Raw genomic sequence first — 12,163 nt, 5'->3', positions numbered from 1 at the left:
GGGCATATTCTGGTTCCCAGTACTGGCACAGTGGGGACCAGAACCCTGCTGCTCCGTTACGTCACCTTTATCAATTCATGCCCTTGCCTCTCAGACAGACACAGGTGCTAGGTCCCCTTAACTCAGCAATTCTTACTGATTCTGCTATAAGCTTAACAAGCTCACAACGCCTGGTCTGTGGTGATTTACACACTGACAACTTATTAAGTGTTTCCTGGCATTTCTGTTCTTTCAACCAGAAGCTCTCTTAGGTCTTCCCCCATGCAAATTTAATTGCCTATTAGACTCAAAGTAACAAGCATGAAGGTGTAGGGAAGTCATTCGAAGCAAGGCCAGGTTCCTTCAAAATGTCCCTGGGGGGGAACAAAACTTCACTGCCTTTCTCCTCACTTTACTAAATTAAGAAAAAGAGCTTTCGGTGTTAGCAAAAGTGCTACCAAAATCCTGGGTGATATTTAATGTGAAGACATAGACATTGGGGAGTGCTGGAGGACTATGGCGGAGAAGAAAGCGATGCACCAAGGGGTCATGCATCAGCGTGGACAGCTGGTGGGATGGAGATGACCTTGGAGCAGCACTGGGCAGACACAGTGAAGAATCCATCCATGGCTGGTGTCCTGGGCATGATTCACAAGGACTTAATCTGGGCCACCATGGGGCCCTGTCAGATGAGCATGCTGGGGTGATCTGTTCTAGCCCAGCAGGCAACTAAGCTAACCTCAGACCCTACCTATACTCCTGTGGTGCATCTAAAATCAGGTAACAGGAATATAGGATCAAGACATGATGGCGTCAACAGTGGCGTACACAAGATGGCCTCGTAACATTTCATATCAGTTCTCCAGGGGCCTGTTATAGGGACATGACCCTACCTTTGTTACTTACTTTACAGACTACTAAAGTTTCAGTAGTTTGGCCGTTTATTTAATGTGCATGTAAGCACTTTGTATTAATTTTAGAGTAAGCTGTTTTTTGATGCTATGAACTAGCTTATCAAAATATTAGTAAAAAAGGATTATGTTTTGAAGCAGCAGATCCAGGTCACTTGGTATACTGTATAGAATTCTGTTATCTTCAATAAATCTGGATGGAGGGGACAAAAGACATAGACATTCTGGGAAAGAACATTCTTTTCTCTCTTGCTATGAAGAAATGAAAATTTTCCAATTATTATACTGAGGGAAGGAAGCTGTTTCAATCAAGTTCTCACAAGTGGTTGGTTGCTAAAACTTTTAATTCATTTACCTGATACATTTATTGAAGCTCACACAACCAAAATGGCCCATAGCTAAACTCAGCTCAGCAGTGGAAAGGTAAAGCTCTCAATCCATGAAATTTCTACTGAACTTCCTAAACTGCTGAGAGCCAATTATTCTAAGCTTTCCTAGAATCTATGCTAGAAACCTTTTAAGCTAGAAAGCTATTTAGAAGGAGGCATTGATCAGAATGGAAAACACTGTGAAGCCCTTTTCTTTCCCTTCCCTCACCTTTCACATCTCCCAGTTTATACACTAACTGGGAAAATAATATATAGAAATATAAGAGTTTATAAAACACATGCATACTAGGTAATAACATAAGACAATATGATAAATTTCACAAGCTTAAATATATATCTTTCAAATACAAGACACTGTACATTCCTAGGAGGGAGAGATCTTTGTGGGTTGGTACAGTCGGGGATGGCATCATGTTGGAGGTGTGGGGAGATCATGTGGTTGCAAGAAGTCCAGAAAGGGCCAGCAAAGTTTCAAGGAGAATTGCCCTTAGATGGGTGGGCAATGACCTTTCCTTAGGGGTCTGAGGAAATCTTGGGGGAATTTGGAGTTATTGCCAAGAATGCATAAGCCCTCATATTTTTTAGAGGGAGGAGGTCAGGGTTTCTAACCCTCTGGTGATACCCAGAAAGTATTACACCAGGCAGAATTGTTCCTCCCAAAACTCTACCAGCTACCTCTCAATTGAGAAACATTGCAAAATCAAGAGGAAATGTTCTAGAACTAAGAGTTTACATTTTAGACAATAACAAACAAGCCATTAAGTGTTTTGCAGCAATCAGGTAAATCCTTCCCACCTTCCCAAAAAGTACAAATCATCCAAAAAAAGCTTATGGAAAACTGAAAGATTTTTCCTCAGTGGTACAATCAGTGCCATAGGGTCCTGAGGGTCTGAGCAAACAAATGTCTTCTTAAAGCTGTGATCTCCAAATAATTTTAGCTTGTACATTTAGTTAAAATAGTTTAGTGTACAGTATTCCCTCACTTATTGTGGGTATTACATTCTAGACTCTCCCCCCCCCCACGATAGGTGAAAATCTGCGAAGTAGGAACCTTACATTTATCATTTATTTTAGTATTTATAAATATTTTAAGGCTTTATAAACCCTTCCCACACACTTATAAACCATTCCCAGTCCCTTATTAACCTTTCCCACACTTTTATAAACACTACTTATGTTCTTAAACATATTCTACACTCTTAAACCTACATAACTTTAACAACAGATGTATACAGTACAAGAAAATCCCGCAATATAGTTAGTGAAAAATCCACAATAAATAATTAAATATAATATTTTTAAAAATCCCACAATACAGTGAGGCCACGATAAGTGAACCGTGATATAGAGGGACTGCTGTAATATGATTATTATAAAAATACAGAACATTTTAAAATTAAGAATAAGATACAAGTAAATAGACATATCTAACTTTCTCTTTACAGCTCAATGTACGTATTCTCTTACCCACTCAACCTTGGATATCACTGTTCAAAACCATAAGCGATTCTTGGTCTAAATCAGTGGGCTCATACTTCGGTTCAACAAGTCATTCTAGTTTTATTTTAATGAGCAAAGTACAAAAGTGGGAAGGAGAGAGGAAGAGTAGAAATCAAAAGCAACTTTTATTATCATTTTAAAACCAGCAAATGAGAAGGGGAGCGCTCTGAGCCAAAGACCTGAGGCCCACACACCTTGCAAAACCTAGATCTTCAAACTGACTTTCTTTTTGAGGCAGGAATGGCAGATCCCTTGCAGAGTCCTCATGGGAGAACTGGGTGATTCCCCAGCAGAGTGAAAATCTGGCCCACATGTGCCATGGAACTGTGAAGGATCAAGGGCACTGAGAATGTTGTAATAGCAAGAAGCAGTACTGGAGACTATAGTTGGTTGACTGAAGAGATAAGAATTCAGTGACCACACCTGGGTTGCCCACCACAAAATGATATGCTGTTGTTTGAATTTCAGATGCTGAGAGTTGACTTAATCATGCCTTAGGCTTTTTTATTCTCATTTTTATAAAATCGACATTTTTTTATATTGTGAAGATTAATAAACAGAAACCTCATCTATATTGGAGTTGGATGGGTCTATAGGGGGAGCTCTCACACACTACTGTCAGGCCAGCCCTGCTCTGAGAAATCACCCAGAGACCACTGTGGGATCAGACAATGGGTTTACTGAGGGAAAAAAGGGAAGGGTGGGGAGGAGAGAGGCAACTCCTGTACTGATTCAAGGGTCCATAGGAGTAAGATGGGTGGGGAGCAAGGGAACCACGAACAGGGAACAGGAAACAGGAAACAGGGACTGGGGACTGGGGACTCCCAGTCCTCCTCGTGGGCCCGTAGGAATCCTACCCGCTCTTGTGCAGGCACCTTTTTTATACTTGTAAACCACACATTTCGGTGAGGGTGAGTTTGCTTATTAACATATTCAGTAGTTCATTTACATCTCATTGCTCCCCACACACAAGGCACGCGCACGCACACACGGACACCAAGTTAGTTAACGTAACAGGCTAGGTCCATTATCATTTCCCCTGGGAAATGGTTCAGACTATCCCTTAGTCCATCAGCAGATCCTTTAGGAACAGCTAAGTCCATCAGCATATCCTTTGGGATCAGCTAAGTCCAGGGCCAGGTTGATTAGCATATACCAAAAGTCCAGGTGTGCACTCTAACTGCCCCCATGTTCTGACAACTGCCACTCATCAATTACCCCAAACAAAAAGAGCCCTACTTTGCATCTCCAGCTGGAGAACATTGCTCTACTGTATGTACTACACCAGCAGGAAAAAGAAGGACCTTCTCTTTGCACAGCAACCTCTCCCCTGATGAAAGACTGTTACAACTCGGCCAATGAAAAGCCACTACACAGTTTCCTCTATCAGGCTTCGTTTACAAACCCCTCTGAACTCCTGCTTTCCTCTATAAAATAAAGTTCCTCCCCTTTGTTCTCTGAACTTGTGCATGGTTTTACCATTAGACTGCATGTCCAAATTGCAATTCTTTGTTAGTCCCGAATAAATCCATATTGCTGGAGAAATATCTGGCTATTTTTTTTAAGTCAACAATATAAAGTTTTATTTTGCATAAATGGTATTACTTTGAGAAACTTAAAAGGGAAATGCTAGTGGGGGTGGAGGTGTTGATGGCAATTTTCAGCACGAGGTAATTTGAATAAGAATAGGGCAGGGAAGAAAAATCTTGAAGCTGTGACATTTTGACCCTCACAAAGTAGCTGATGGTGGGGAAAGGGTGGAGGTTATAGATGAGCGAACAGTCCATCCTTAGGAGGGATAAAGGGGCCTCTTCTACATAAAGAGGGAGAGAAAGTCAGGGAGGATATAGGAGTGAGAATGGGCTGCACAGTAAGTCAAAGAGAAATCCCTTCCCTTCCTTTCCTCCTTCCACAGCCCAGGGGCCATGGCCAATGAATCTTTCAGAAGAAATCACTGTCTTGGCAAACATGAAATTAGTTGGGACTTGCACTATCCACATTTATTTGTTATGAACTGTTGCTTTGATGTAATTTTGAACTTTTCATTCTGAGGGTATATTTGCCAATCTAGAAGCATATAACAAATTTATTTATATGTGTGTTAGTTTTGCAACCTTTAAGGATTTAGACATGTGGTATATAGGCCTCCATTTACCCTCTTGCCTGGACCCTATAAATGCAAAATGATAATGATCTGTCATTCTCACCTGTGAGAAGTCAATTGCCAGTCTATAATCATCTATGATGAGCCAGGAACTGGACTTTATTTACATAGTCCCTCTCTATATCGTGATTCACTTATCACAGCCTCACTGTATCGCGGAATTTTTAAAAATATTATATTTAATTATTTATCATAGATTTTTTGCTATATCATGGAATTTTGCAGTACTGTATATGTATGTTGTTAAAGTTACATAGGTTAAATAGTGCAGAATAAATGTAAGGTTCCTACTTCGTTGGGGGGTGGGTCTAGAACGTAATACCTGCGATAAGTGAGGGAATACTGTATATCATTTTATTTAAACCTCCGAGCAATTTTATGAGATTGAGTAGACACCTAAACAAACTGAAAAACAAAGAGGTTAAAATGTTTGGCCAAGATCATATAGCTAATAAGCCAGGACCTGGAACTCCAACAACATTCTCTCAAGCTGTTACTCAGCAATGGGGGGCCTGTTCATGTGGTGCCTTGGTGTAAGATCCAACAATTAGTGTTGAAAAAAAACAGGTTTTTATTTACAATATTCTAACCTGGGGAGGGCTGGGAGCACTTCAGCTTGGAGCCCTGTTCTCCCACAAAACCCAGCACTTCCTTTGCTCCCCAGATGGCTATAAGCCAACCCCAAACCCAATAGTTCCCCATCCCTTATCTGTCAGCTCTCCCCTTTAGGATCTGGAGTACATTGTCATCAGCCTCCATATATAATAGTCCAGAAAAGCATGTGCTGTGTTATACTGGATCATGGTAAAGTCCAGGAAAGGGACAAGTTCTAAGAATGTCCTCTCTGCATGTCCTGAGTTTCAAGAACCCAGTTAGAGTCCGGGTCTGCAAGGCAGAGTTCTTGGAGGCTTCAGAGTCAACTGGAAGAGGCACGACCAAAGCAGCAGCACGCCTGCTTTCTTACTAGCCCAGGCTGCATGGCCAGACCCTGACTCGGAACTGCAAAGCTACTTCTCCTCTCATGGCTGCTCCAACCTGCTGCTCCATCATGCTCCTCTAACATGCTTCTTCCATTGTGTTTCTTCTCATGGCACACAGGAGCCCTTCTTCATCCTTTCAAATAGCATGGCCCTCTTCCTTACGGCTGGCTCCTTTTTTTTCGGCTATCTTCTTGTCATTAATATGCAAAGTATCTTAAACAGTATCATCCATCCTTTTACCAGCCCTAGCTTCAGCTTGCCATAGATATGCAAAGTACCTTGAAAGCTGTATTTCTCCTTCCCCACCCCAAAACCATGAGCTGTGGAGACTTTGGGGACCCCTTCCCTGCTCTATGACACAACAATAAAGCATTCTCTTTCCACTAGATTAGGCCTCATTTTAATCCAATGTTTAAATGTGGGTACAATGGCAATTTGCTGGCTCTTTGATTTTATTTTCATTTAGGATGGGGAAAATGAACTAACAACTATATCCTAATCCAAATAGTGTCTCCTTAGAGAGACCGAGACTCTTCAAGCTTGTTTTTCTCAGTCTCCTCATAATAGCGGCAAGATGTCTTCCAAAGTTTCCCAAGATGCTCCTTTGGAAAAATACAGTATAGCTTCTGTGAAAACTAACAGACATTTGTTCAAGGCAACAAATCAGGCAAGAAACTGTTCCTAACTCTACAATAAAATGAAAGAAAGGGAACTGCTGGAATAAGGGATGTGCTCTGAAATCACTGGTGTGTGTGTGTGTGTGCGTGTGTGTGCGCGAGTGCATGTGTGTGCGTGTGCATGTGTGTGCATGTGCGCGCGTGTGCGTGTGTGTGCGTGTGCATATGTGTGTGTGTGGAGGGAGAGACAGAGAGACTGTTGGAAAATAACCTATAATGGCCAAGTTTGTGATTCATATTTTTGTACGAATCACTGACCCATTCCTTCTGCTGATACATATCAGAGCCCTTTTACCAGTTTTATTCTTCATATTTAAAAAGTAGCTTCTATTTTTAGATCCACTGAAAATGTAACTGTCAAAGAAATAAACACATCTTCTTATTACTTTTATTATTCTTCAAAATCACATATCTGAACATGTTACTTCCCCACTTTAAAATGTTTCAGTGGCTCCAACCACCTATTAGATCAAATCTCAGTTCTTCAGTATGACATTCAAGGCCTTTTAATACTTGGACCAAGCCAATTATTTCAACTGCAGTGCTTACCACTCTCTGCATGTACTCTCCTCTTAAAATATGCCAGAATGGATGCCATTCCTCAAACCGGCCTTGCCATCTCATACCAGGGGGCTGATGCTGAGCCCCCTGCTTCTTTACTATGCCTATTAAAATTGTATATATCCTCCAAGATCCATTACAGAATAACCTTTACTGAAAGTCTACTCCAACTATATCCTAGACAAGTGATTACCAAGGTTTTATAATACAGACATTATTAATACTAAAAAAATAAGGAGCCCTAATCTAGGATTGTCCATTTTTATCCCAAGTAAGGCCACATAAATATATACCTATTATAATACATAAACTAAGTCAGAGCCAAAAAAGGGAAGAATGTTATCTCAGAATACACGGTAGTTTTTCAATTTTATGAATTTGGTTTTATAAAAATTTCACCTATTTGGCTGTTATTAATTTTATCATTTTGCCACAGAAAAACAAAAAATAGCTATGGGTTTGCATTTGGGAACCACTGTACTAGACTACAAGTGGAATTGATTGTTCCATCAATTGTCTTCTCTACCTTTGTATAGGTTTGCTACATTGAGTTTTAATTAATTTACTGGATCTCTTCCATCCTCTTCTCACTGATTTTTGAATTTTTGAATATAGATGACAATGATGACACTCTGTATTTCAAGCATCTGGTACATTGTAGGTGTGCAATAAAATTTTAATACAAATTAATTCTAAATTAATTTTAATTTAAATTAATGTTAAATTAATTTTAATACAAATGACTCTGCATGTAAAAAGAATACCAAGAAAAACTGGTCCCAGGCAAAAATGGTCCTTATCATTGGAGAAGAGAGCATAGTTCCACTTCTGTATGTTTTTCATCACTGGTTTCTGCACAATTAAATGTCATCTGTTGAGGTCCTTCTTATACAAGGCTCTGCTGGTAACAAAGTTAGACAAAGTTCTTCTCTAGGTTATAATCATTATCTCATTCATTCATTATTGTCCTTTAAAAGTATCCTCATCCTCACCCTATGGCTTTCAAGGGATTTTACAAAATGAGAATTTCAGCTTCTCTATGAGGTTATTAGTTAGAATGATTCAGGTGGCAAATAATATAGCCTAATTCAAACTAGGTTAAACAAAAGGTAATTTATTAGCTCAAGTAACTGAAAAGTTGCTCAGATAAAGCTTGCTTCAGCAGTTCCTTGACATCACCTTGGGCCTGATCTCTTCCTCTCTTGCTTCTCTGCCTCCAGCATGGTTTTCTTCCATTAGTGCTGGCCCTGTTTGTGGTCCTGAGAGAGACAGCTATCAGCTCCACGGGCTACATGCTTCTTCTTATACATCTTGCAGAAAAGAAAGTATAACTGTCCTGACATTCCCACAAATTCAATCTGATAATAACAGTTTAGGTTACCTGCCTACATTTGAACCAGGGCCGATGGCCTCAAATTCACTGAGAGTTAGGCTGCAATCTCTGGTCCTAGCTCTGAAGCTAGAGGTAGAGTCAGCTTTCCATGAAACACACAAATTTCTACATGGAAATCTGGGTGTGGGGGAAGAAAAAAAGGACAATAGTGTCTGCAGCAAATGTCCACTACAGTCTGTACAAGTGATAATTTTCCAAAGACACGGGTACCCTCAGAAACCTGGGACTTTAAAAATATACCTATAAATGTTTTAAAACCTCTTTCTAAAAAGAAAAGAAAATTATGCCCTCCCAAAACTCTTATCCCACCCCCACAAAAAGCAGCCACATTATTTTTTCTTTAACAAAGTGGAATTTAAAGATCTTGTTTAGAAAAAGATGGATGATGATAAAGGAACTGTTTCAGGAGCTGGCCCAGAAAGTAATGATTAATTATATTCTTGCAGGCTAAACTGTCCAAAGTACTAGAAGGCATCATCTTTCTTCCAGTTTCTAAAGAGGTCAAGAGATTCTTTGCTTGTGGCAGTGAGATATGAAGGGAAGGTTAGTCACTTGATCCTTCCATGGAAGCAATAATTCACAGTCTCAAAGGCAAGCTCTCTGAAGAATCACTCAGCTAAAATGGGCAGATTTTTAGAAGTTGTTTTAATGGAAACCTACTTTTACATAAAGAATTCAGGTAGGTTTTCCATCTAGACTAAACTCCCTTGGAGAATACTTCAGATAGACTATCATGATCTAAGAAACAACTAAGATTGATAATCTTAAAGGGATAGTAAAATTCAAAAGTTTTTTTTCACACAAGTTTTGGTTGAGATTTCAACTCCAGCTAAATTTTTAATTATCCTTGAAATAAACTGTTATTAAAAAAAACCCAATGAATTATGTCTTCCTGTATCCATGCCCATTGGGTATTTCTATTTCTCTCTCTGTCTCTCTCTGTCTCTCTCTCTCTGTCTCTCTCTCTCTCTCTTTCTCTCTCTCTCTTTATCTCCCTCTCTGTCTCTCTCTCTTCTCAGAGCTTGGCTGTGTGACTTGCTTTGGTCAATGAATCATTAGCAAACATAATGCAACGAAGGCCTAAATGTGCTTGCTTATTGGGAACTCTTCCACCGCCATGAAAAAGCCCAAACAGCTCCTTGGAGAATGTGAAAACATTCAGAGTGAGGTCTCTAATGTGCCAACCATCCCAGCTACCCCAGACATCCCAGCCAAAGCTCAAATGCACATGTGAGCCATCACCATGTGAAGCAGAAATGGATTGTCTTATGTTGAGCCCAAATGGCCAGTCTATAGAATTGAGTAAATAAATTAATGTTGTTTTGAGCCACTAAGTCTTAAGTTATACTGATATACAATAAACTATAATAAGCTGATATACAATAACTGTTTACTAAATTATTTAATAAATTAAACTAATTGTGTTGGTCATTCATTTGAATTACATTAGATATATTTATAAAATATTTTCATTATAGAATGTGAGAAAAGGTTTTACTGCAAAATTAATTTCAGTTTCCTTATTTTATTTAAAAAAAGATGTATAGGATGTCATCTCTCAGTTAGTCTAGCAAAGCTATAAAATAGGACTTCAATAGTAAATGAAGTAATTGGCCTAAAATGCATAGTTTGGTTTCTGATCCTTGATATGTGTTATTGCTGATGACACTGAGGATGATTGTGAATATAATGACGACAGTGACTGTAAACTCCCCAACTATAGAGGTTATTTTAGTCCATATTTTATTCATGGGTACATTACCTACATTATCATGGGTATATTAAAATGTGAGGTTTGTGATGAAGAGAATGATAATACTAGATAACTATATATAAAGAGGTTTCTAAAATTCTTTTCTGAATGCATTGTGATTCTTCTTAATCTGAGAACTTACATCTCTTTTCAATTAAAAAAAATTCTTATCCCTTCAAATATTACACCTTCTCCATTCTTTCTTGTGTATTTTACGCTCCTTTATATGATCTTTCCCTATTAACTGCTCTCTAACATTTCCATTTTATTATCTCTGTCAGACAGCCCTAGGGGTTTTCTTTAATATTAGTTTGACTAATTGTTCTTCTATACCTAATCATCTATTTACTCATCTCTCATGTTTTTAAATTCAAGGATTGTATTTTTTTTTTTAATTTTTAAACATCTTTTTGGTTCTTTCTTATTCACTTATCCTTTTGCATATTATTATTTTCTTTTATTGTGTTATCTATTATTTTTCCTATTATTATTTTATTCATTCTTTTTTATTTAAAATGTATGGGTCTTAGAACACTAATTATTTTGTTGGTTTCTTTTACTGGATCTCACTTACTTATGTAATTTGTAATTTTTAAACATGAGCTCATCTTTAAAGATGCATATATATTCCTTGGAAATTTTATGTGCCCTGGCTTATAAAATGATTAGAATAGAGTAATTTAAGCCTTGCTTACACTTAAAGAGTAAAGACTTTCAATGGTTCTGGACCATTTTTAGTGCCCAGGTACCTGAGAGGAGCCAGTTCCTTTCTGGCTAAGCTCTAGACACAGCCTCTTTGCTCCATTCACACTGCACATCCCAGTGGTTACCTAACATGGGCAAATTCCCTCCTTCCCTCTCCCAGATAACATATCTTACTCTTGCTAGAAAGCTAAAACACACAGTCAGAATCAGTCTCTATACAATCATCCTTCCTCCTGTTCTTTCTTTGTTTTCCCCTTCTCCTCCACCTTAAACTTTCTCTTCACTTCACTCTCTTTGGTAGCAAGTTTATCCATTCTGGTCTTCAGCTCTACCTCTGTCATCTCCTCAAACTCCTCCTATTCTGTCTGTATTGGAATAACTTACTAAAATTATATTTTAGAATTACATAGTAAAGATGTGATCAAATGACTTTGATCTTAGATGGAAGTGCACACAGAATACACATAGAATTTGGGAGGATTATGTATTTTAACCCAAGACTTATTTACAAAGCCAAAATTAAGTTTTCTTAAGAATCAAATTAATAAAACTGGCCTTCAGAATATTGCCCTTAAATCTGTTTCACAGAAAAACTGCCAAAAAATAATGGTTCTACAATATTTTGAATTTTATGGGTAGAACGTTGATAGTAGCTTTAGAAAAACTAAAAACAGTTCATTGTTCTCACAAGATTATTGAAAAACAAACAAAAATTTTGACTAGTTTCAGGGTCATGAATAACTAAGGGCAGTTAAGTTAAAACCACAATGAGATACTACCTCACACCTGTCAGAATGGCCATCATCAACAAATCAACAAACAAGTGAGTGCTGATGAGGATGTGGAGAAAAGGGAACCCTAGTGCACTGTTGGTGGGAATGCAGACTGGTGCAGCCACTATGGAAAACAGTATGAAATTTTCCTGAAAAGCTAAAAAATGGAAATGCATTTTGATCCACCAATTCCATTGCTAGGATTATACCCAAAGAATACTGAAATACCAATTCAAAAGAACCTATGCACCCCTACATTCATAGTAGCGCTATTCACAATAGTCAAGTACTGGAAACAGCCTAAGTGCCCATCTGTAGATGAGTGGATTAAAAAATTGTGGTACATTTACACAATGGAATACTATGCAGCAGAAAGAA

At 38.4% G+C, this 12,163-nt stretch overlaps 1 pseudogene; it reads left to right on the top strand.

The window, feature by feature from the left end:
• Positions 1-554: 554 nt before the first annotated feature.
• Positions 555-824, top strand: LOC150008833 (ragulator complex protein LAMTOR5 pseudogene; annotated as a pseudogene).
• The last annotated feature ends 11,339 nt before the right edge of the window (positions 825-12,163 follow it).

Source organism: Furipterus horrens, unplaced genomic scaffold, assembly GCF_987537825.1.
Source record: "Furipterus horrens unplaced genomic scaffold, mFurHor1.1.pri manual_scaffold_5, whole genome shotgun sequence".
NCBI lineage: Eukaryota > Metazoa > Chordata > Mammalia > Chiroptera > Furipteridae > Furipterus > Furipterus horrens.
This window is presented reverse-complemented; position numbering and strand designations above follow the sequence as displayed.